This window comes from Ursus maritimus, unplaced genomic scaffold, assembly GCF_017311325.1.
Source record: "Ursus maritimus isolate PB19 unplaced genomic scaffold, ASM1731132v1 scaffold_16, whole genome shotgun sequence".
Classification (NCBI taxonomy): Eukaryota; Metazoa; Chordata; class Mammalia; order Carnivora; family Ursidae; genus Ursus; species Ursus maritimus.
The window spans coordinates 55,996,323-56,023,343 of record NW_024424008.1 but is presented as its reverse complement, the minus strand read 5'-3'; the positions used below and the strand labels follow the sequence as shown (position 1 = coordinate 56,023,343).

The 27,021-nt window shown below is 40.9% G+C and overlaps 1 long non-coding RNA gene across 1 annotated transcript in view; it reads left to right on the top strand.

The window, feature by feature from the left end:
* The window catches only part of LOC121102930, a 202,441-nt gene that overhangs the window by 75,209 nt on the left and 100,211 nt on the right, over positions 1-27,021 (top strand). Inside the window, exon 2 of the long non-coding RNA XR_005835085.1 lies at positions 5,442-5,557. This is a non-coding gene — a long non-coding RNA (uncharacterized LOC121102930). The remainder of the gene's footprint in view (positions 1-5,441; positions 5,558-27,021) is intronic.

Sequence of the window (27,021 nt, the reverse complement as noted above, 5' to 3'; positions counted from 1 at the left end):
GTTGCACAACAATTGTACACTTAAAAATTAAGATGGTAAATTTTGTGTTATGTGTATTTTACCATAAAAAAGTAAGTCAGATCACATCATTCTCATGTAGAATCTTCTAATAGCTTCTCATTGCACCAAAATAAATCCAAATGACCCCTTATGAGCTGTCGGCCCCCCTGATTTGTCAATTGCCCACCGCCCTGACCTCATATGATAGCACTGTCCTTATTTGTAATGTTCCAGTGTCACTGATCTTCTCATCTACTAGACCTGCTGAACTCTTTCCTGCCATAAGGCTTTTGCTTTGGTTTTCTCTTTGCTTGGAATTTTCTTCCCTGTTTTCACATAGTTGGCTCCTTCTTACCATCCAGATGTAAGGTCAAATATTGCCTCTTCAAAGAGATTCTTCCCTAACCCTCTCTAAGGGAGCCCTCTGTCACACCTTGGTCACCTTCTATTGTATTGCCTCATTTAATTTTTTCACAGCACTTTCACTATGTGAAATTAACTAATTTGTTTATGACTTTGTTCAGCAGCATCTAAGCTGGATGAGAGCAGAAACTTTGGTGTGCTAATGTATTCTCAAGGTTGACACATATAAGCCCTGAATAAATATTAGTTAAACGAATAATTGAATTCAGCTAATATTTATTGGGTTCTCATTATGTTCCAGGCAATGTACGAGGCACCAAGCATAAACAGACATCATGTGACCAACTGCATAATGATCTAGTAATAGACTGTAGCCTTTTCCAAGACTGGAATCTAAAGGCCCATCACCTGTAGAGGACCTGCCTTAGAGGGGAAACAGACCTGAGTGATGTAGGGAGACCCTGCTGGCTCCATTGAGCCCCTGCATCAAGCTTTATTCGTGGTTAGCGGACTCTTAGATTTTTTAATTGCATGAGCCTGTGGGTTCTCTTGTGTGCTTATGCCAGTTTGATCTGCCTCTCTACCCCTTGCAAACCAAGGAGTCCTAACCCATAAATATGCAACACAGTTGCAAAGAGCCATGGACTCTTCATGCGTTGTGGATGGACATGGACATATGTAAGGAGATGGAGACAATTTGATTTTCCAGTTCCTCCTAGGAAAGCCATAGCATTTATTTGAGAGGGAGAGAACCGAGACAGCTGGGTATAAGTCAAATTTCTCTACGTGTGAAAGGAAAGAATTCTCTTATTAATCCAGTGGGAGAAGGAGGAGGAAAAAGAAAGGAGGGAAGAGGTGAGGTAGGAGGGCATGAGATGCCATTAATCCCCAAATCATTAGTGAAGTCCTCAGACCTTCACAGTGCTTGCGTGCAGGTGGATTTGTATGTGTGGGGGTCAGGGAGACGTAGTGCTGGGGCTGTATTCTGTGCCTGGATGGACAGGATATGGAACTGAGACAGTACAGATGGAAAGGCAGAGTAAGGCCTGGGAAAGGATGTCCCTGAAGTCATAGAAAATGGGGAGGAGGCTCTGGATTCTCCCCAGGCTGTGGATTTGGGCTCAACTCCTGTTGCTCCAGATCTTTTAAGAACAAGGGGCCTAAGATGATATCTGGTCTGTATAGATGTTTTTTGCTTCTATTAAATATTCTCAGTACGCTACATTTCATTCATGTGCTAACATGAATAAATAGTTTTGCATATACATATTAGAGTCTTTGGCTTTATATATAATTTTTTAAAAATCTTACACAGAACTTTTCTTCCAAAGCCTTTCAGGCTCTTTTAGAAGTTTCAGTGTATTTTATACATTTCAACCTATTTTAGAAGCTCCATCCTTATGTTCTGTAATTGTCATGGGGTTGCTATGATCATCCCACTTTGAATGCTTTACAGGAATTTGTTTTTCTTCTAAAAACATGGCCCAGGGCCAGAACCTGATTATAGATATCTGAGTCAGTGGTCAGTGTCAACTCCAGAAAGAAATGTTATGAATTTCCAACATATTGTATAATCCAGCCTTTCTGAAATGACTGATGCTATTTTAAAAGAAAGAAGTAATCACAGTGCATGCTGTGCTCAGTGGCTTGTCACCATTGTGGATCAGAAGGCAGACACTGGCCAGATCTTGTACCTGGGACCTAGTCAAACAGGATGTGAGCACAGAGTTGCTGTCCTTCGTGCGGAGAGGCTCATGGCTCTTGGACTGGAGGTTGGCGGTGCCTAGGGATGCAGGTGGTAGTGGGTTCACATTCTCCTCATTCAGTCCTTTGGCATTTACTGTGTGCTATAGAGCAGAAAGAGACGGAGGCAGCGGCGAGCAGTTAAAGACACGGGCTTTGGGGGCGCCTGGGTGGCTCAGTCGTTAAGCGTCTGCCTTCGGCTCAGGGTGTGATCCCAGTGTTCTGGGATCGAGCCCCACGTCGGGCTCTTCCGCTGGGAGCCTGCTTCCTCTCCCACTCCCCCTGCTTGTGTTCCCTCTCTCGCTGGCTGTCTCTCTCTGTCAAATAAATAAATAAAATCTTAAAAAAAAAAAAAAAAGACACGGGCTTTGGTTCAGTCCTAGTTTCCTCTACTTTAAGCCTCTTTCCTCTTGAAGCCTCAGATTCTTCATCTGTACAATGGCGATAATTAACACCTATTTTGCAGAATTGTTGTAAAGATAAAGTGCAGATAATATACAAAGCATTTAGCCTGGGGTTAGTACGTAGATGCCTCTCAACAAGGGAAGCTAGTATGTGTTACTACTGTTATCAGTGCATCAATGAAATTATTCAGTGGTGTGAAGAAGCAAACATATGGAAATAATAAGAGGGCGCAGTAAAAAACATGTGACAGAAACATCTACACAAAAACTATTTGCATCATGGAGACTATGTAAATGTTTTGATTTTTATGTCACTGCTACATCTAGAGTGATTCAGCTATCTCGTAGGTAAAATTAAAAGTATTAGAAAAATCAAATTCTCCCAATTCCTTAGTTAAGCTCTGACAGATCAACATGAAATGGGTATGTCAATATGCTAACCCAGCATGATTTGATACTTCACCCCTCCACTTGTCACCTGCACTCCCCCTGCGCCACATCTCCCACCCTCCCCTTCTCTCTGCCTCATGGGAGGTGGTATATAATGTTGGGATTGATAGTATGGGCTTTCCAGTTAGGAAGACCATAGGTGATTGCTAAACTTTCTGAATCTTTTTCATCATTAAAAATGGGATACTCCAGGGGTGCCTGGATGGCCAGTTGGTAAGCAGCCTACTGTTGGTTTCAGCTCAGGTCATGATCTCAGGGTGGTAAGATTGAGCCTGTGTCAGGCTCTGTGCTCCTTATGGAATCTGCTTGAGATTCTCGCTCCCTCTGCCCCTCCTCTCCACTCTCCCTCTCTCTAAAGTAAAGAAATAAATCTTTTTTAAAAAATGGGATACTTCAGCTCACAGTGTTGTAGGAATTTAGTGCAAAAATGCCTCAAGTTCTTGGTGAAGGGTCTACTATGTGCAAGGTAGTTAATAGATGGTTATTATTTTCTCAATGATTGAAAATTTTTTGCTGCATGTTGATGATTGGCAATGTCCTAACCTTTCTGTTGGCTTATTAAATAATGTACTCAGGGGCACCTGGATGGCTCAGTCAGTTTAGCTTCTGCCTTTGGCTTAGGTCCTGATCCCAGAGTCCTGGGATTGAGGCGGGGTTTGGACTCCTTGCTTAGCAGAGAGTTTGCTTCTCCCTCTCCCTTGGCCCCTCCCCCTGCTCATGCTCGCTCTCTCTCAAATAAATAAGTAAAATCTTTAAAAAATAAACAAATAAAGTACTCAAAATTCTTGAAAGTATTGCTGTTATCATGCAGTTTATAAACTACAGATGTTCACAAATTGGACGTTGGTTAGATCGGCATTTCTCAAAACATAGTCCAGGGATTCCTGGGGGTCCCAAAGACTCTTTTAGCAAGGTCCCCAAGATACTTTTATGGGATCCATAAGATTACATTCTCTTCCTAATAGTACTATGACATCATTTGTCCTCTTTACTCTCATTCTGTCACCAGTGTTTTAGAGGCTATGCAATGTGTTATATCACCAGGAGATTGAATGGAGAAGTAGGTATGGGAAATCAGCTGTCTTCTTTTAAGGCAGACTTTAGAGACATTTGCAAAAATGTATAATAATGTTATTCTTCTCATTATAAGTTTTTTGTTTTGGAAAGATAGTTATTTTTCATAAGAGTGTTATTTGAGTTAACATATAGTTGGTTTATTACTGGGATCTTAAAATGAATTAGTAAAATATTTTAAAATATCTCATAATTCTGATATGGTAAATATTGATAGTTACAGCCCACATAATCAAAAACTCTTTGGAGTCCTCAGTAATTTTTAAGAGCATAAAGAGTCCTGAGTCCGAAATGTGTGAAAATCACTGGATTTGGTGCATCATGGGCCAATATGGAATATTGAAATATTCCATATGGAATATTATACAGTCATCAAAAACACCACAGAAATGTATTTGTTAAGGAAAAATATTCATAATATATTAAGTGGCAAAAGGTTACAAAATGGTGTGCTATGTTACCCTATTCTTGTTTAAATACGTATATGCATATGAATAAAAGATGATTCTAACTCTTTCTGTTTGTTTTGCTAGTCGACATTTTCTGTCTCTTCTGCATAGTTAGCATGGATTGCTTTAGTAATAAGAAAAAGAAAATTGATTTTGAAGAAAATTCAATTTACTAAAGCATTCATGGTTGCCTTATAGCAAATAGTCATGACCAAAGATGCATATTTCTTCCATTATCTGACTATAGTAGAACAAACGGTTTGAAAACAGTACAAGCTAAATTCTAGGAAATTCTACATTTTCTTGGGATGATGATTTGCAGTGTTTTGAAATAACAGATAATAGTGTTCACCTAAAATGACCCGGAAACTTGACAAGCATTAAAAAATGGACTGAAGCAGTTTTTAATGTTCTGGAAATACACAGCATTATGAAGTTGGAACAAGTTGTTCACAGATGAGTTTCATGTACTGTTCTGGGGCTTTATCTATCTCTTTCTTTTCTTTCTTTCTTTCTTTCTTTCTTTCTTTCTTTTTTTTTTTTTGCACTTCATACTACAAATGGCAACTTGTATTATTCTCTAATGATATCACGTGTCTCCATTTTGTCACCAGGATGAGATTGTGTTGTCTTTCAGAGAAAGAGATTGAAATATTTCATCTTTCTTTCAGACTTATTGTCCAACTAATTCATTCTTATTTCACATGAAAACCCCAAAATTTCTTTATTACTATCTTACAAGTGTGGAAGGAGCTGGAGAATTCTTAACATCAAAATGTTTAGTTATTCCTGCAGCTTAAGAAACAAAACTAAGATTCTCTTCTGCAATCAGATATAGATGTTTATTACTTAAAGACAAAACAAAACAAAATGTTCTCACTGATTTAGTGGCTGACAAGATCTCCCACTCTCTGGTGCTAATTGCCTTATTTATGTCTGTTTTTTCCATTTGAAACAGAAGCACATGCATGACCCGACTGAAGGATGGCTGATTTTCTGTATCAGCTGCCATGCTGTGATGACTTCTAGAAGAGAGGGGAGTGAGACAGGAGGCTGCTGGACTATCTCCAACAGGTACAGCCCATGCTCCAACGTAACAATGGCAGGGGACATGAGAGGTGAGGCCAGTTTCCAAGTCTGGATTGAGTTTTTTTGGTTGTAAAAACAGAGTTTGTTGATGGCTTGGTTTGAGGAAAAAGGAGCATTTGAGGGTGAAGCAAAGATTTCTGGCTTGGGGACAGGAGATTGGAAAGGCAATCCACAGAGTCAGTGACAGAAGGCCTAGTGAGGAGCTGGGTATAATGGATTCAGTTAAAGACACATTGAATGTGAGTTCAGTGTGAGACTTCTGTGGTATGTGAGTAGCTCACTTCTTGAGTTTTCTCACCATCAGTGGCTACTATCCTTCTCCAGGCTTTCCCCCATGCTCCTCCCTGAGGGAGATATGTTCTACATATCTCTGATCCTAGTGTCCCTTGAATTCATTTATTTACTTGGCTTGAGTGTCTACTTTCTTCACCTACAAAACCTATTAGAAAGGTTCCTAATTATCTCCAGGTTCTTCCTATGGACATTATCTTGGAAATAATATTAGAACATCTGTTTTTCCAACTCAGTGTGTGATTGGAATATATTTTATTTACATCTTTAGATTGTGCTGAGATTAGACCGCCTTGAAGGCAGGAAAACTCTCTCCTGACAATGTTTGAAAGTCTTGAAAGCAAATGGAATCGTATTCCAAATGGACGGAGCATTGTATGGATCTTGAGAACCTGGGGCATGAGGATAAACTCGTGTTGTGATGGGCAGATCCCCAGAGTGAGGCTCTGAATAATCTGATTTACTGCAGTTTCTCTGCTCCTCATTAGTTGTGTAAATCACTTAATCTTTTCAGGCCTCAGTTCACTCAATTATAAAATTAAGGACCAAGATAATCACAAAAAAACCAAAATGATGCTTATAATAATCATCATAGTTAGTATGTGTATGGGTTACTTACTACATGATAGGTATGGTGCTAAGCATATACATTATCTCACTTTTTTATCAGCAATCCTTTGAGGTGGGTGCTATTTTCACTCCCAATTTACAGTCATGAAAACTGAGGCTCAGAGAATTTAACAAGCTGCCCAGGTTCAAAAGCTAGAAAACGGTGCATTTGAATTCAAATCTAGATCTATCAAACTCCCAAGCCTTTGCCCTTCCACTGGAGCACTATTTCTCAAGGTCCCTACCACTTCTTTCTGACATTTTCAAATTTGAAACAACAACAACAAAATTATAGTGAACAGGACCATGGTGATTTGTTCTCCCCTTGCCAAAATCAAATAAGACTGCTGGAGAGCCAAAAAGTCTTTAAAAATGTGAACAAGGCCAATTTTTTATTTTAAGTGATCCTCTAACATGTGGAAGCCTAGTCCTGTACCAAGGGGAAGATGGGCACCACTCACATTCTTGTTAGCACCAAGGGCAGGCCAGGAATTGCAAAGGTGTTTACCAGGCTCTGTATGGTGGTAAGCCACCACTGTCCCTGCCTCCAGTTAGAGCTTCATGATTCATACAGAAGAAAGCATTGTGGACATGATGTAGACATCACAGCCCTGTTGGGAAGCTTGGGTGGGGGCACTGATGACTGAGAACTGTTGCCTTGGGAACATTGCTAAAGTGAGTCTAAGATATTGCCTGTAGTTAGTTGTTGGATGTTAGTTAATGACACCTGCCGGGGCAGAAGAGCTTAATGTCTGTGTCAAATCAGTAAAATTAGAAAACTCTAACACCCTCCCCCTCAATTAATTCAATCCCTAAGAACCTCCTAGGGGCCAGTCACAGTGCTAGGTATTGAGGACGCAAAGCTGCACTAGACACTGAGTGTACCCTCGGGAGCTGTGAGGAGGAGACAGACACACCAAAAATACAGCTCTGCTGGGGGAAGCACAGTGCACTGAGCACACAGAGTGGGCTGAACCTAAAATAATTTCAAGGAGGAGTTAAGTTTATGGTTGAAGGTCCCTAAATAGAGGTTCTGCATTCCTTTTCTGTATACTCATCACTGAACTAGATACAAATCCAGCGTAGCAATTTTTAGGTTGCTATCTAAGAGAGAAGCTTATGGACAGAGGCAGCTGGAAGGTGAAAAATATGCCATCAAAACAGAGAAGACCCTTCAGGGTCTTATGAGGGTCAGTTGAGGGCTTTCTTATTAAGAACGATGTATTTTCAGAAATTAGGTCGCAAACATTTGAGATTTTTAAAATAACCAGACTGTAGAAATGGAGTGCAGGATCCCATTACCTTGGACTTAAACATGTAGCAAGTCCCAGGTGGTTCCAGGTTGGCATGAGGACTCGGCTCTGCAAATCACTTAGGGACCCAGGTTCACGGAGGTTCCACCATCTTTAATTCATAGTTTCCATCATTGCTTTGGGCATAGACATCTAGCCAGGGTAAGGGGAAGAGCACAGAGGATATTATGTAGGAAGATTTTACAGGGTAGGTTGAGCAGAAAGTGGTACAAATCACCTCTGGTCACATTTAGTCTCCAGGGTACTGCTAAGGGGCCAACGGCAGCTGGGAAAGGCAATCCAGCTTTGACTCCAAGAAGAAGAGGAAATGGTTTGGTGAATAGCAAACAGTTTTTGATGGGGATGGTACAAGTAAGCCAAAGATGCCTTCTGGAGACCCAACCTGAAAGAAGAAAAAGTTGGAGGGAAGAGAACAAGATAATCTCTACTGAAACAGTTTAAGTTCTCCTTCACGTCTCCCAGGGAATAAGGCTGAGTCACAAAGCAGCAGATATCTCCAGATTTTCTAATTGGATTTCACAAACTGAAGTTGGCTAGAAATTTGTGTGTCTATACGCAAATTTACACCTTTAGTGTGAGCTATGAGTATTATATAGTATATTCTGATTGTTATACTCCTTATTATGATATCATATGTAAATGTTATCCATCTCTTAATAATAATAACAATAATAATAATAATAATGGTAGCTATTATATATTGAACTGTCATTGGTCAAATTGAGTTTTCTCAATGAAAATATCAAGTAGCTACTATTATTATAAAAATTTTGTAGATGAGGAAATTCAGGCTTAGAAAAGTTGCATTATGAGCAATTAATATAAATCAGATGGTGGTACTCTCTTGCTTAAAAATTTAGTGGCTTCCTGTTGTGATTAGAATAATCCAACCTCCCTACTTTGGCCTGTAGATCTTCTATAATATGGCCCAGCTTAGTTCTCTTATTTCTTCTCTTCCTTCTCTATGCTTCGGTCTCAGGGGGCTTCTCTTTGTTTGAAACCCCAAATTCATCTTGCCTTAGAGTCTCCTGACCATGCTATTTAAATTAGCATGTTCATCCCCTGGCACAGAGGGCACTTAGTAAATATTGCTGAATGAATGAAGAAAAGAGTAACTCAAACCCAGTTATAAATTAGCAAGAGGTGGAGCTGGTATTCCAGCCGTTCTTCCTTATATTAAAAGCAGCTTGTGACCGTCTGCTATAAAGTCCACAGGCATTGAGTACACACTGTTGGTTGGACCCAGCAGCAATGTTTTCAGAGACTGAAGACAAGAACTTGATAGATCTCAGGTCTCATTAGTGACCTCTGGTAAGGATGCCCCATTTATGGGCTTTGTCATTTGTGACAGTCCACACAACCCTCCGAGTCTGAGTTTCTCTGTCTATGAAAAGGGTAAAATACCACTTACCTCATCTCGTTCTTGTGAGGATTACATAAGATAAGCATGTGAAAACTTCGCTGGAGACTCTAAAACATGATATGAACGTTTATTTATTTTTTTTTTCAGAAAGAAAAGAAATACACATTTTCTTCCTCAGTCCTTTCCGTGGAGTGTTGTACATGGCAGGAGGTAGTGGTGGGAGGAGGGGCAGGTGGGAGGTGAGGCCCTGAGCTCTGTTTGGACTGCCTGGAACATTGCCATGCCCCTCCTGCGCACCAGGGGTGGGGCCTGAGTCCTGTCATAACACTCACATTAGCAGAGACTGGGAGCAGTTTCTGGGGATAAACCTACCCAAGTGAAAATTACTTTCCCCGAGAACATGACCCCACCAGTGATACACTCTGTAGTTGGAAGAGGCCTCCGTGTCCCAGAGTGCAGACATAATTACCCTCAGTAGGGATATGTGATGCAGAGTGTACATAATTGCATTTTGTGACACCAACTTCCAGTTTACACCACACAGCTTCAAGTCAATTTGTAATAGCAGTAATGGTGTTACAGGATGGGATTTTGCCAGATTTCTCTAGCAATTCTTTGAAGATTTCAGTATACTGAATTGTCTTTGCTACTCTTTTATAAGTTCGAGAATACACAAGCAAGATGATTAATCTCTGCTTTAAATAGATGCCTAACATGTCTTCCTGTGTGTTGAGGAGGAGTGGGCAGCGTCCTTAGTAATTTTGCCCGATTGCTCTTTTTACAAAGGAGACAATGAAGTGCTTGTCTAAGCTCAGGAAGTTCTTTTGTGGCAGAGTTGGGACTAAAACTCAAGTCCTCTGACTCTCAGAATAGTGCTCTGGCCACAACATACTTTCAGCTAAATAAATGTTGGAAAAGAGTTACTTTTTGAGTTTTGGACTTGTTCCCTTATTTGTCCTGTGTTACATGCTACTCTTCAGTTTAACACCTGCTAAAAAGTATACAGTTCTCTGTCTTGTAAGAGAGGTTTGCTTGAAGAAATGTCCAGAAGTTTTTGGGATCTGCTAAAGAGCTGGGGAGCTTGGAGTGTAAGATTCTAAGTCTCTTCCAGAAGAGCTTTTCACCTAAAAGAGGACATTACATTTTAAAGACTGACTTTATATCTTTTATAAGCTTGAGTTAATATTATTTGGTATGTAGGCTCTTTCTTTTCTCCTTCATGAATTAAGAAGCTAGTAATTTTTTTCAATTACGAATTTTTAATTGTAAAATACACATAACATAAAATTAACCAATTGAAATGTACAATTCAGTAATGCTAATTATATTCCCGTTGTTGTGCAGCCAATCTCCAGAATGTTTTTTTATTGCAAAACTGAAACTCCATACCCATTTTAATAACAACTCCCCATTTCCCCCTCTCCCCCACCCCTGGCCATGACCATTCTACTGTCTCCACGAATTTGACTACTCTAGGTACCTCATAAGCTAACTCATATAAGTGGAATCATATAGTATTTGTCTTTTTGGAACTACCTTATTTCACTTAACATGTCTTTAAGATTCATATATGTTGTAGCACTTGACAAAATTACCTTCTTAAAACAGAATAATATTCCATTGTCTGTATATACCACATTTCATTTATCCATTCATCTATTGATGGATACTTGGGTTCCTTTCACCTCTTGACTTTTGTAAATAGTGGCTTCTATGAATGCAGTTGTATGAATATCTCTTCAAGACCCCGCTTTCAGTTCTTTTGGGAATATACTCAGAAGTGGAATTGCTGGGTCGTAGTTAACTCTCTATTTTATATTTTTGAGGAACTGCTATACTGTTTCCACAGTGGCTGTACCACTTTACATTCCCACCAACAAGGGTTGCACAAGGGTTCCAATTTCTCCACATCCCTACAAAGTAGACATCCTAACGAGTATGAGGCATCTCACCGTGGTTCTTATTCCATTTCCCTAATAATTAGTGGTGCTGAACATCTTCTCCTATGCTTGTTGGCCATTTGTGTATCATACTAGAGAAACATCAACTAGAGTCTTCTGCTCATTTTTAAGTCTGGTTATTTATTTATTTATTCGATGTTGACTTGTAGGAATTCTTTTTTTTAAAGGTTTATTTTACTTATTTTAGAGAGGCGGGGAGGGCTGAAGGACAGAGAGATAGACACCCACAAGCAGACTCCCCACTGAGCATGGAGCCTGACACGGGGCTTGATTCCATGACCCTGAGACCATAACCTGAGCTGAAATCAACCGTCAGATGCCTAATCAACTGAGCCATCCACGCGCCCCATACTTGTAGGAGTTCTTTATGTTCTGGATGTTAACCCCTTATCAGACATATGATTTGCAAATATTTTTTCCATTCTGTAGGTTGCCCTTTCACTCTGCTGATTGTGTTCTTTGAAGCACAGAAGCTTTCTTTTTTGTGTGTGTAGTCCATTTTATCTACTGTTTTCTTTTGTTGCCTATGCTTTTGGTGTCATATCTAAGAAATCATTGCCAAATTCAATGTCATGAAGATTCTCTTCTGTGTTTTCTTCTAGGAGCTTTAGAGTTTTAGCTCTTAGGTTTGGGCCTTTCACTAATTTTGAATTAATTTTTGTCTATGGTATAAGGTAAGGATCTATGTTTACTCTTTTGCATGTGGATCTCCAGTTTTTCTAAAACCATTTGTTGAAGAGACTGCCCTCTCTCCATTGAATGGTCTTTGCACCCTGGTGGAAAATCATTTGACCATGTATGCAAGCGTTCATTTCCAGACTCTTTATTCTATCCCATTGGTCTATATGTCTGTTATGATTGTGGTAGCTTCATAATAAGTTTTGTAATCAGGAATTGTGAGGCCTCCAACTTTGCTCTTCTTTTTCAAGATTGTTTCTGTCTCTTCAAAGTCCCTTGAGATTCAACATAAATCTTAGGATGGATTTTTTCTATTTCTGCAAAAAATACTGCTGGGATTTTGGCAGAGATTGCATTAAATCTATAGAGTGCTTTGGGTAATATTGACATCTTAACAATATTAAGTCTTCCAGTCCATGAAAATGGGCTGTCTTTCCATTTATCTGTATTTCATTTCTTTCAGCATTTTTTGGGGAGTTTTCAGTGTACAGGTCTTTTGCCTCCTGAGTTAAATTTATTTCCAGATATTTATGTGCATGTGTGTGTGCTATTATAAATAAAATTCTTTTCCTTTTGGATTGTTTATTATTAGTGTGTAGAAATACAAATTATTTTTTATGTTGATTTTGTATCTTGTAACTTTGCTTCGTTTGTTTATTTATTATAACAGTATTTCTGTGGAGTCTTTCGGTTTTCTATATATGAGACCATGGTGTTTGCAGAGATCATTTTATTTCTTCCTTTTCAATTTGCACACCGTATTTTTTTTTATTTGTTTATTGCCTAACTGCTCGGTCTGGAACTTCCAGTACTATGTTAAATAGGAGAGGTGAAAGTGGGCATCCTTGTTACTGAATAATATAATTATCCTGTGTCAAAGGAAACAGCAATATATAGCAAACTGATTTTAAAGGAGAATATTGAAGCTGATAAAAGTCAGACAGAGGTATGTCTGTATGGATATTCTTAGACTCTTGCATTGCTTTTCACTCCCCTGTGTGCTCCAGCAGGGACAGTGACCTAGGCCACAGTCGTATTCAACAAATGTTCATGGATGAACAGGCACTGAATATTTAGGGAATAAGACAGCAAAGTCTCTGCTTTTGTGGAGCTTACAGTCTAGTTGGGGTGTATGTGTATTTGAGGAATAAACTATGATCAAATAAACAATAAGAAAAATTTTGGAAGTGATAAGTCCTATAAAGAATATGCAATAGGATTGATGGATAGGTAATGACTAGGGGATAGTTAAGGCCATCTTATTTGAAGAAGTGACACTTGAGCCATGATGTAAATGAGGGGAAGGACCCAGCCATGTAAAGACCCAGAGGCAGTGTTGTAGACAGAGGAACCACAAGTGTGTGAGTCTATGGCAGGAAAATTTTGGCATTCTCAATCAAGAGAAGGAAAGCCAGTGAGGCTGGAGCAGAGTGAGCAAGGACAAAGTTACAGGAGATGAAGTCAGAGAGGTTTATTTTACTAGGTTTATTTGGCTAGGGCCAAATCCTAGAGGGCCTCGTAGCATAAGGGAAGGATTTATTCTCCGATGATGTGGTCCACATTTTATTTTTTTTATTTTATTTTATTTTATTTTTTTTAAAGATTTTTTATTTATTTATGTGACAGAGAGACAGGCAGCGAGAGAGGGAACACAGCAGGGGGAGTGGGAGAGGAAGAAGCAGGCTCACAGCGGAGGAGCCCGATGTGGGACTCGATCCTGGGACGCCGGGATCACGCCCTGAGCCGAAGGCAGACGCTTTAACGACTGCGCTACCCAGGCGCCCCTGTGGTCCACATTTTAAAGGCATTGTTAATCTATGTGCTGCTATGCAAAGAATAGGTATGAAGATAATGGGCTGTACCCACATGGCTCTCAGACATTCCCTTGCACGGTCTTTGTCACCCATTGAGCACAGGAAATCCCTGCACCAGACAGAGGCTTGTCTTTCATTCTCATACCAGACACCAGCCAGCTTTCTAGGACTGCAGGGTGTTGAGAGGAGAAGAGTGGAAACAGAGAAGGTGAAGAGGGAAAACCAAAGCACAATTTTTTGGACATTGAGACTTTGTTTGGCTAGAGGTGAAAATATAGTTGACACTGCGAGTACCTTGTCCGTATGCCCTCAGTCTGCGCCACCGTGAGCATTCTAAGGGCATCGTGGACTTGCCTGGCTGGAAGGCGGTCCCAAACTGCTGGGGGAAATATTCCCCTGGAAGCAGCCCTCTGCCAAAGACCAGATGAAAGATGCAAGATAAATATTCAAATTCCCATGCCCTTCACGTGGGATAGCTCAGATGTGTTCTACATGGTTTATGGCTTTCCAGAATTCCCCGGTAGGACTGAGCCCCAGTTGCCCACAGAAGAATCTTGCTTGATAGTGGACCATTTATTAGCCTCCTCTCTGTCCCATTTTCTACACCCCTGGCACTCATATTATTGTCTCAGACTCTGCTTCTGAGGTAACCCACCCTATTAGAGAGGATATCTGGCCTAAATCCTGCTAATGATAATCGCACTGGCTATCGGGATCATGTCAGAGGACCCATTTATTGAGTGCGTCCTGGACATTTTTCTATGGACTTCTAGGCATAGGAGGCAACATGAAAGCTTTAACTTGTGAATAGATTTTGTAAATTACAAACTGCTCCTGCAGACTGAATATAAGCAAGCAAGATGAAATTAAACATCTTTGCGTTTTGTTCAGTTTGTATCTCTAGCATTTAACTCCATGTCTGACTCTAGCAGACACTTGAGAAATACTTATTGGGTGAGTGAGGTAGGAAATATGGCAAATATGCAGAGATGGGATGAAATGTATATACTTTATTATTTCTTAGATTCTTGGGAAATACAAGGTACCGGATAACCTTCCTTGATTCTCTTTCATTTTCTCTCTCTCTGCCCAAGCTACAGCTGGGAACTGGGAATGAGGTGTGTGTTGGGCCTGTGACATTCACTTAGTTTTTCTCTGTTAGTTTACCTGAGCTTAACTTTTATTTAACTAATTAAACAAATATTATCCATCACTTACTAAGTGTCAGGCACTCCGATGAGAATATGGGGATACATGGGCTAAGAAAGAGACACAATCCCTTCCCTCTTGGAACATAAAGATTGTTGGGGATAGAGATACTACTGCACAAATTATTACATGATCCACTTTTAAATTATAATTATATTAAATACTATAAAGTCAAAGTACAGTGTGTCATCAAGCATATAATTGGAGACCTAGTCTAGTCCAGAAATCTAGAAAAAGTTCATTTGACAAAGTAACATTTACATTGAAACATATAAAGTAAAATGATTGAATTAAATATTTGGCAATTTCCTCTTCGGCTTTGAAATCCTGTGACTATATTCCCACTTTAAACACTGTTTAAATTTCTTATGCCAATCTCTGGGCACTGGTGGGTTGTGGCTGTAAATTATGAAGCCAACTTCTTGCACTGCAGACGACTCTGTGACAAGAGGCACACAGGTTCCTGGCCCAGATCACCCAACACTGTTCCCTGCAAGAATGTCTTGAGGACTTTAAAGACACAAGGTCATGATGTGTCTGTACTTGTCCCACCAGTTTTCTAATTTCCTGTGTGCTCATTCTTGTTGGCCTGTCTTGACTCTTCTGTTAACCCATCAGTATATCTCTAGTTTGAATACCGAAGGGACATGACCGAGGACAGAAGCACACTTTTGGAGATGGTGACAAACATGATTTGGAATTTGAAAGAATAAGTTCAGATAATTCTCATGCACAGGCTCTAGGTACTGGTGAAGATTCAAGCAGCTGTAGAATAAGTTATTTTTCTGAGTTCTCCTTTTGTGTATGTGGGGCCCAGTCACACTTATGGTATTTACCTTCACACTAACCGGAGGACACTAAATTCTTCAGCTGAAAACGTGGCTCTTCTAAGTCTATTCTTCTCTAGAACCCAGACGGTGAAGCCTAGAGGTGCTGTCCGGCAATTGTGGTAAATCTTCATGGCATTTTAGTATGAAATCTTGGAAGATTAAGATATCTTAATCCAACTTTTCACTGATTTTTAAATTTTCCTTACAATTTGCTGATTAACCAGTGGTTCAGTGAGCCAATACAGAAAGCTCCTTGCTTCCTAAGGCAAGCGACTCATTCCAGTCTTTGAATGGCTCTATCCATAGGCTTAACCCATATCTGTGTCCCTATAATGTCTTCTCCATTGCTCCTGTTTATTCTTGTGCTCTGCTTAAACAGGTGTGGAGCTGGGATTTTGGGTCATTTTACATGTGGTAATTAAACAACACTGAAAGCTTCTCTTCCTTGGCATAGTGATACATAAAACAACCAACCACCCAAATTGTGCAATAAATAGTAACTGCCTGGCAAGTTAGAAAAATTCAATGAAAAGAAGCAAAGCAAAAACAGAAATAAACACAAGAACACCCCAAAACCAAAAACACCACTGCAGTATCACCAGAAGCATGTGCTTTTCTCACTGTAAGTATTTCAACGGGACCTATTTTCTACCCAAGGACAGTGTTGGGGAACCCGATATGTAATCCCCAGAGCAGACCAAAACCATGGATGGTGAGCACCAAGCACAGTGGTTAATGGAGCCAAAGGGAGAAGGAGAAGTCATGTGGGTTGTAATTATGCTGAATTAGCTGCCCTTCTGGGGTCAGTGGTGCAAGCAGAAAGAAAGGTACCCTTCGTAAGAGAGACAACTGGGGCGAGTGTCTTTTTAAAAGCAGAGGATTCTCCCTAACATCAGTAGGAGTAAAAGTATATGTTTGGTGAGAAATAATTAGCTGTACCAAATATAGGACATACTATACAAGTGCTTGTACCTAAGAATGGCTGTCTAAATACTGAAGGTACATTAAATGTAACCATTAAAGTAAGAAAGTATAGAAATAGAGACAATAAATGGCTGTATATTAAGTATAGCTCAAGAAATTTACTTTTTTGAGCAATCTAGCTCTTAGAGCTGGAAGGGAAATGTTTGCATTGCAACACCAGTTCTTAAAATTAATCTTTGACCCAAACAGCTATGCTGAGGATCGTGTTAATAGCTAGCACCTATGGGCCAATATCTTTACACCATCCCATTTAATCCTCAGCTGTAAAAAGTAATATAATAATTTTCTCATTTGTGGGATGTGGGAACTAAGTTTTATGATGTTAAGCAGATTGCTGAGTTTCACACAATCAGCAAGTGGCAGAACCAGACTTTGAACTCAGGTTAGTGACTCAGCGTTCAGGCATGGGATGTCCCTCCACATCTGGTTGTTGAATGAGAAAGGGGGCTGACAGGGAGGAAAGCAAGATGAGGTGGGGGACACTGCCACTCTTGTAAGGACAAACTTGGATCTGAATGAAGTGGCATCTGAGATGAGGCTTGAAGGACAAATAGAAGTGAGATAAAAAATCAGGTACTAGTGGGAGCTAGAAGACAGGAAAAGATGCTCTGGTTGGAGGGAACAGTATGTGTGAAGGCCCGGAGGGAAGAGAGTGTACGTGGCAGTACGATACATCTGTGTAGATTGAGCATGTGTGAGGCTGGGGGTGGAGAGGAGTGATGTGACAGACTGTGCTTTCTAAAGACGGAACACCTCCTGTTCTACGTGCTCTCCTACAGCTTTTCCACCCACCCCTCCCCCCGTCACCAAATGGGGTCTCATTCCCTCCCTCTGAATATGGCGGGTTTGTGACTCCCTTGTACCCATGTCAAGTGAGGGAAGTGACACTAAGCGCTTTCTGTGGCTAGGTCCCAAAAGGTGATGCAGCTTCTTTATTGTCAGTGAGGATATCCACCTTTGGAGCCCTGAACTGCCTTGTAGGAAGTCCAGTGACCCTGAGGTTGCCATGCTGTGCAGAAGTCTGGGCCCAGAGAGAAGTCATTTGTAGGTATCCTGACTGACAGTCCCAGATGAGATCCCAGCCAACAGACATGTGACATCATGACAGATATCAACCACTAGACATATGAGTGGAGGTGCTTCCAGATGATTCCATTCTTCAGCTGTTAAATCACTCCAGTCTTTAAGTCCTCCCGGATGAAGCCCCAGACATCATATAGCAGAAACAACGGTCTTTGCTGTGCCCTAAGTTCCTGACCCAACCAATAGTTGTTCTATGCCACTAAGTTTTGGGATGACTTGCTATGCAGCTATAGTAACTGAAATAGGTGGTTGTATTGTGCAAGGAGCTGACTAAATATGTCTGCAATTCAGAAGAGAGATTCGGGCTAGAAATGTAGCCCTCCGGGTTTTCTGCATTGCAGATGATGACTGGAGCCCTAAGAAGACATGAGGTAACCCAGGGCAGTGTGCAGAATTAAAAGAGGAGAGCGTTAGGAAGTCACTCTGGGACATATCAACATTGAATGTCTAAAAAGGACAGGAAATAAGGAAGAGGCCAGGAGGCAGCATCAGACGAAGGAGCAACACCACAAGAAACGGTTCTTAAGGGAGGCAAAGGATGAACAGATTTCATGAGACACACAGGGGATCAGCACTCTCAGTTGCCTCGGAGACAGAACTGGGACTGGCTTAAGGGTACACAGACGGCCCTTGTCCAGAGCCGTTTCTGAGAGAGAAGCGAGCATGAACAGTGGACTGAGGTGTGGTGAAGAGCCGTAGCTTGCATGGTAGGTTCTTAATGAAGATGTGTTGAATGACGCTGAAATGGAATGAAATAGGGGTGCATTGGTTACAGCTGGAAGAAGAGAGAAGTAGTTAACAGAGAGTGGAGAGCCCAGGGTCTTGGTGAGGAGGAGGGGAAAAGAAGATATTCCAGCATTTGTGATGGAAGCTGCAGCACACGGCTCTTCTGGCAGCTGTCCCTTGCTGCCCTCCACCTGCACTGGCTGCTGGGGTGACCCTTGTCCAGAGCCCGTCACACACACCCCACAGTGGCCAGAGCTGTTCTCAAGCTCCAACTGGGGGCTCTTTCCACCACATCACAGCACAGCCTGGATGACAGTGGCATGGCCATGTTGCCAACACTTCCCAGAACATGCAACTCTTTTGTTTAATAAGAGGGCGGAGGTTGGGGGAGGGAGAGAGCAGTCAGCCAACTGTAAAACAGGTCACAAACCGTGGACTTATATACAAGTGCCACGGAAAAAGTTAAGAACAACATCCTTTATTCTGACAGCACCTCTTTCTTCCAAAAGCCCATAACACTTTATAATTCAGATTTGTTCCTCAAGTCACCCAGTCCAGCAGAAACACACCATTTCCTTTGTGAGTCTACTGAAGGGCTCAGGAAAATGGAGGAAGGAGTCAGGGTAATCCTTTCAGACAATTAATATTTCTGATTTTTCGCTTCCATCCAGGTGTAGAGCCAAAGACCTAGCTGTTTCTGCACAGTAGAAAGGCTTTCACCAACTTTATAGTTTCTGTTTTACATTGTCAATTTAAGCTAGTTTTGAGATAAATTTGCCTGCCACAGGTTCTTGACAAGTGGTTTAGGGATGGGTTATGCCAAAAATCTGTTATTTACTAAGCGGAGAAAATCCTTGTCTAAATAGACATTGTAATGCAGCATTAAAGGGATAGTACAGTTGACCCATGAACAACGTGGGGGTTAGGGGTGCCACCTCCCCCTGTGCTGTTGAAAATTTGCATATAACTTCTGGCTCCCCAAAAACTTAATTACTAATAGCCTACTGTGACCAGAAGCCTTACTGAAAACATATAGAGTTGATTAACACACGTTTTGTATGTTATGTCTGTTATATACTGTGTTCTTATAATAAAGTAACCTAGAGAAAAAGAAATGTTAAGAAAATCATAAGGAAGAGAAAATGCATTTACAGTGCTCTACTGTATTTATCAAAAAAAATTAGAACCTGTGTGTAAGCGCACCTGTGCAGTTCAAACCCACGTTGTTCAAGCATCAACTGTATTTCAATTCAACTGCCATTCAGGCTCCCTTGTTCTCTGTTGGGCTGAGGTCTGTCCTGATCTGGAGAAATTCTAGGTCAATGGAAAATTATGTTTGCTTGAACCAAGTTAGGAAAATGAGTGAATTATGGATCTTTGCCAAATCATGTATCTAAGAGGCCAACTCAGACTAACCAGGACAGCAAAAATCCTCTTTAAAATGATCATAAAAGCCCTCCTGCCTTACATTTTCTTGCCAGATATTGCAGGGGTACAGACTCCTTTAGGCTCTTAAATTCTGAAGCAGCTTCTTAGGAGAAATGGTTAGAATTTCCATTAACATCAAATAATCAACTTGTTCTAAAGAAGAATCAGCCTTTGAGTCTTTTCCATGTTCTGGGACCTTTTTCACAGATGAAATCTGGTGTCCTCTTAAGCCACTGAAGCCAAGTCAAGAAGCTGTCAAGAGCATGCTCTTTCTCCTGCCAAATCATCGTGAGATATACATGTTTCCAAATTTGCATCTCCACATCTCCCCAAATTTATTAACCAAAGAACAAAAGAGCAAAAGAACCAATGAGCAAAAATGTTCCAGAACACTTTTTTCATCCTTTCTTTTTTCTGTTTTGTTTTTATTTAAATTCAATTAGCCAACATATAATACATCATTAGTTTTGATATAATGTTCATTTGATTCATTAGTTGTGTATAACACCCAGTGCTCATTACATCACATGCCCTCCTTAATGTTCATCACCCAGTTACCCCATCCGCCCACCCAACTCCCTTTCCACCCACAAACCCTCAGTTTGTTTTCCAGAGTCAAGAGTCTCTAATGTTTTGTTTCCCTCTCTGATTTCTTCCCGTTCGGTTTTCCCTCCCTTCCCCTATTGTCCTCTGCACTATTACTTATGTTTCACATATGAGGGAAACCATATGATAATTGTCTTTCTCTGATTGACTTATTTCACTTAGTGTAATACCCTCCAGTTCCATCCATGTTGATGTAAATGGTAGGCATTCATCCTTTCTGATGGTTGAGTAATATTCCATTGTATATATGAACCACATCTTCTTTATCCATTCATCTGTTGAAGGACATCTTGGCTCTTTCCACAGTTTGGCTGTTGTGGACGTTGCTGCTGTGAACATTGGGGTGCAGCTGCCCCTTCTTTTCACTACATCTGTATCTTTGGGGCAAATACCCAGTAGTGCAATTGCTGGATTATAGGGTAGCTCTATTTTTAACTTCTTGAGGAACCTCCATACTGTTTTCCAGAGTGGCTGTACCAGCTTGCATTCCCATGAACAGTGTAAGAGGGATCCCCTTTCTCCACATCCTCGTCAACATTTGTTGTTTCCTGACTTGTTAATTTTAGCCATTCTGACTGGTGTGGGGTGGTATATCATTGTGGTTTTGATTTATATTTCCCTCAACTCTATGGTCAACTAATCTTTGAGAAAGCAGGAAAGAATATCCAATGGAAAAAAGACAGTCTCTTTTTTCATCCTTTCTATATCTCTTCCCATATGGACAATGGCTTCAATCAAGAGGAATATTAAAGTCAAGTCTAGGAGTTGTCACAGTGCCCTCATCCACAGATGTGTTGGGCTCCAAAATGGGCTCTGTAAGGTGGACACCTGCTGAGATGGACCCGTGTCTGTGTCTGTGGTGACAAGCTTTCAGGGGCACACGCTGAGGACCTTCCTCCTTTCTCAGGCTTTGTTATGTTTAGTTCCATGTGTCAGCTTGACTGAGCCATGGGGTGCCTAGATACCTGGTTAAATATTATTCTGGGGTGTATCTGCAGAAGTGTTTCTGGATGAGATTAACATTTGAATCAGTAGACTGAGTAAAGCAGATTGTTGTCCTGTATGTGGGTTGAGGCCCTCTGAAGGCGTGAATAGCACAAGAAGGCTAAGTAAGAGAGAATTCATTTTCTCTGCTTGATGGTCTTCAAGCTGGGGCACTAGTCATCTCCTGACTTTGGACTCAGACTCAGACTGGGACTTATGCCATCAGCTCTCCTGGTTCTCAAGCCTTTGGACTGAACTTCCTGGGAATTATCAGCCTTTATAATCATGTGAAACAATTCCTTAAAATAAGTAAGTTGGTAGATAAATTTCTCCTATTGGTTTTTTTTCTCTGGAGAACCCCCATTGATACAGGCCTCTTGTCATGTTTTTCCCAGGCTCAATGTTCAGGTCATGATAAAAGACAAGATGGATATCCTAACAAAGTCATGGTCTGGAACTGTGTGTTGTGACCCAGTGTCTTACTCACAGTGAGGCTTCTCTCACCGCATGGAGTGGGGGCTTCAGTCCTATCACACAGAAGGTTTAAATGGCAGGGGCTATCATGTGCTAACATGATTGTCTCCCTTCTCCCCTCCAATCTTTCTTGGGTTGTTGGGTATGAAAACTTCATTTATAGGGAGTTTCTTGTTTAGAGAAGATAACAGTGTAGAGCAGATGACCAAGAAATATTTCTTCAAAGCAATTGTGAATTCTTGACCATCCTGGGTCTGATTGTCTAATTTGCCAATTATTTAGGCTCTTTAATACTGGTATCTCTAGCTGTTCACCCGCTTGCAGGTTATTTTAGTACTAGTTCACAACTCAAATTGAAGATGCTTATGGGACATGGAAAAGAATGAAGGTAGAAGCAGTTCATGTTACTGCTTTCCTTCTTTCTGGTTTGATGGGGGTAAGACCGAGGTTTAGAGTTTATACCTAGGGTTTTTGGTGGCTTTTACAGGGGGGAAAAAGTGGAATATGCCCCATCTCAAAATATCAGTTCCCACTCCTATGCTGTCATAGTTTGGGAGGTATGCATGTCAGCAAGTTTGTTAAAAATGGCAGCTGGTATTTTTGCATATCTAAGAAGAGCTTGAGGAGAGAGCTTTGTGTGAGCCTTCAAAGGAAGGATACAGTTAAAAAAATATGACTCAGACACTCAAACACTTGCTTAAAATTTCTGTGGGACATATGAAATATTTCCACAAGAAAATATAAATAAGCCTCATAATAATGATTAGACTGATACAGACCGATGCAGTGGGAAGAAATCACAATGAGGAACTTGGAAGGTAGGACTGCAGTCTCACTTATGCTGCAAGCTTACTGTATGATCTCAAGCACATCACATCACCCCTCTGGGCTCTAACCGTCATGATATCACATGAATAAAATGAGGAGATGTATGGTTTTCAAACTGCATGTCATAGTGTCCTGCTGTCTGCAGAGGTGGGGATAACCTGAGTAGGGGCTCCCAGTCCCTGCTTCAACTAGAGAAGCTCCATTTTGATTGATTTCATATACACGTGTAGCTTCCATGCAAGATTTCATTGGAGGAAAAGTGTCCATAGATTAAAAAAAGAGCTTACAAACCTTTGACTAGATGATCTCTAAGTGTCCTCTTGGTCATAACATTTTGTATAATTATTTCAGTGCTCTTCTTCACCAAGAGGGCAATCCCTGATTTACCCATGGGGCAGGAGGGGGGATGGGAGGGACGCCGAAGTGCTTAAAATGGCTGTTTTTTGTGTCCATTCATTTACCACACTTTGTTTGTTCATCACTGACCCTGCTCCCAACTTTATTCCCTCTCTAGAAATTACCATTGCAGTTTAAAAAGTTCTCCCGGGGGGCATGTGTGTGGCTCAGTCCGTTAAGCATCTGACTCTTCATCTCAGCTCAGGTCTTTATCTCATGGTTGTGAGTTTCAGCCCCGTGCTGGGCTCCACACTGGACGTGGAGCCTACTTAAAAAAAAAAAGAAAAAGGTTCCTCTAAGAACCGATGCTTTAAATGTATCATACACTTTTCTTCATGATATTTACCCCCTTTATGCTTCCTTAAATATTGATTTTATTTTGTAGTATCCAAAGTGCCCTGATTAGGTATTATTTCATTCAGAGAAAACATCCCAAAGATCCCGAAGTCAAAGGTAAATGTTTGGATTTTTTTCTTTACCATTTGGCATGCTAGTTAGCACAATGGGAGACAATTCACTGAAATTTTATGTACAGAACCTAAAATCACATTTTGTACATTGTATCTCATTGGGAATAGCTCAGAATCCTCATAAGCCTTCTCTTCTCCAGGTGGAGTTAATCAAGTGCTGGGTCTTACTGAAGGTCAGAAATCTAAATCTTATCTTGTCTGACTTTCTCTCTCTTTCTTTTTCTTCTGCCATAAAAATACCTTAAGATGTTTTAACAAATCCAGATTCTTTTATCCTTGGTGCCTCGACCAATCTTAATTCTACTGGAGTTTGTTTCTTTTAATCTGAATACCTTCTGTTAAAGAAATGGATCATTTTTTAGGGTCTGTAAAGCCAGGTCTGTGTTTCTAAAGGGTGCCTTGAGATATGTACTGCCAAATGACACCACTACCTAAAAAGTAAGAATTAGACTTTTTTTTTTTTTTTTTTTAGATTCTATTCATTTATTTGTCAGAGAAAGAGCACAAGCAGGGGGAGTGGCAGGCACAGGGAGAAGGAGAAGCAGGCTCCTCACTGATCAGGGAGCCCAATGCGATGCCGGACTCTATCCCAGGACGCTGGGATCATGACCTGAGCCAAAGGCAAGAGTTTAACCAACTGAGCCACCCAGGCATCAAGAATTAGCCTTTTTATTATGGTTGTTGTTGTTAGTTTTTTTAAAGTACCCCAGGAAAAACTCATAAGGTAAAAATATTAGACTTCATTCTCTAGTCTTTTAAATGATTTTCCTTTTTACATCCAAGATTCTATGATACTGCCTTCACTAACCAGGACAAAAATGGGACAGATTCCTTTATCCATAGTTAGGGAACCACCTTTTTTATCTGCTTGCAGTAAAGATTTAAGAACTCTTCTGCCAAATATCTATGAGGGAAATGACATCTCAAGCACTTAGTCAAGCATGGCTGTTGATAAACCTGTTCTTCTGGGAGAACCTCTCATTTTCCATTCTCACAACGGTATCCATTGTCATGGAAGCTGTGGAGAGCAAAGCTTTATTTGCAAAGGCTATTCATTAGCAAAATCCATCTAAGAGAAGGCATTCCCTTTCTGTATCTCTGTCTCCATCTCTATCTACCGCTGCACCTGCACCTGTGTCTGCATGCACACCTGCTATCTCTATCAGTCTCCACATCTATCTATCCATCTATGTATCTATGTACTATCTATCCATCTATCCACTCCACTGTAAGCCCCAGAAGTATAGGGACTGTGTTTGCGTCCCTATACTTGTTGCGTCCCCAGCACTTCACCAGAGAATCAGACAATATTTGAAGAACTGAATTACACAGCATCATTTTCCACATGTCTAAAGACCAAAGTCCAAGATACAGAGAGATAGCCAGTGGCCTCCTAAACCCCATTATCATAATTTCTGATCAGATAAACTAAATTATATTCCCAAGAAATCATAACAATAATAACAAACTATGGCTTATACAAGTTGCTGCAGTTTTTTAAAAAGCAGGACAGCAGACTTTATCATTTGATCTTTCCACTGTGGCATGAACATCATCCTGCTCATTTTACAGATGAGGAATCTGAGGCTCAGAAAGATTACGTGTCTGGTCATAGATCACACGGCTTGTGAGCACTTGAGTCAGGGTCCTCTGCAGACTGCATGCTCTTATCTGCATGATGCCTGACCCAAATGAGATAAGGGAAAAACAATTCAGTGTCTTATATGGTCCCAAATGCATAAGATATTGATATAATGCTTCCTTCTAGAAGTCTGGGCATCAGAAAACCAACCAGTTTTTCTGAGGTTGATAAACTACTCTGTGAACACAGACATTTGTGTGGGAATCTGTGACTTTGCAATAATTCTTCACTCATGAGTGTCTGTCTGACAACATCCTAGGACTTGGCACATTGCAACATCTCTAATCTCTATCCCATTTCCCTCCGTTCAGAATTCTGCTAGCACTTGTAGCAACTGGAACCCGATTGAGAGAGGTTTGGACTCTGGTAGAGGACTTGCTTCCGGGAATCTGGACCACATGGCTATGTAAAAGTTACACATTCCAAACTTCTATTAGGACAAAACAAACAAATAAATAAGCAATCTCCAAATAGAGGGTTGATTCTCCTGCTTTAAGGAGATAAGTGGCTACCAAAAAATAGTAGACCAGTAGCTACTATAAAAGAAAAAACAACAGACAAAGATGTTACTTCAAGAGAAGAGAAGCTAGCCCTATACCTCACCATCCAACCGTAGCTGGGGAACCAGATGGTTCTCAGGAGTTTTGACTGTGGTATTATGATACCAGCACATTTCAGGCTCCTCACTTCCAGGGCCCACCCTACCTGCTACCTTATTCCCCTTCCTATATTCATATTCCAAACAGAAGAGTGAGTTATTCCCCACATACGTGCTCCCAACTCCACACGTACCGTGTGTCTGTGCACCTTTGTTTATTGTTCATTCTGCCAAAAAATACTGTCTTTCCTATTTTTATATTTCTAGATTCTACCTTTTCTTCAAGACCCAGCCACTGTTTTTCTTGATGAGGGTTTCCCTGATTGCCAGGCTCATGCTAACCCACCTACCCACCTATAACTTGGAAATTCTCTCCCTGATCTGGATTCCATTGTTTATGTACATGTTTTTTCTTTCTGGGCTGGTTCTCTGTTTGCACCACCCCCGCCTTCACCTACAAGCACCTTGTTCCATGCTCTGGGATACTGATCCTTAAACACATTGTCAGCTGGCTCCCTTGTCTGCCAGTTTCCATTTGACTTTAGTTCGTGGGAGGTACCAGTAGGAAGATCAAGGTTGCGGAGAAGAGCCCTTCCCTCTCTGTCCTGCTTTAGCACTACATCTCTCCCAGATTGCAGCTTCTGCCAAGCGGCCCTTCTTCTACTTTTCAGCTCTCATCAGGCTTCAGTTACACTCCTTCCTCCCCTTGTTCTTTCAGCCATAGAACTAGTAATGGCTCACCATTTGTTGTGGTTATCTGGGTGCCTCAGCAGTCCTTGTCAGTTCCTTTAACACACCCACGCCTCTGTACATGGTCCTTTCATTAAAGTCTTTTCATATGTATCATCTAGAGTGAGTTGTGTTTCCTCCTGAGACCCTGACTGATAAACTCCCTTACCTGATACCCATCTTGAAGGCATTGTTTGCATGGCACAAGGAAGGGCTAGGGGATGAGGTGTTTTGACGTGTGGTCCAGCACTGCCTCTCACTACCTGTAGAATATTGGGTATTCCCTTCCCCTCTCTTTGCTCCAGTTTCATAATTTGTGAAATTATGGGGATCAAATGAGATTCTTTGGGGGAATCAAATGGGATCGTATGCCAGAAAGCACTTTGTATGTCTTTGTACAGGATTCAGTGCTGTTATGATTCATCTTTAAATC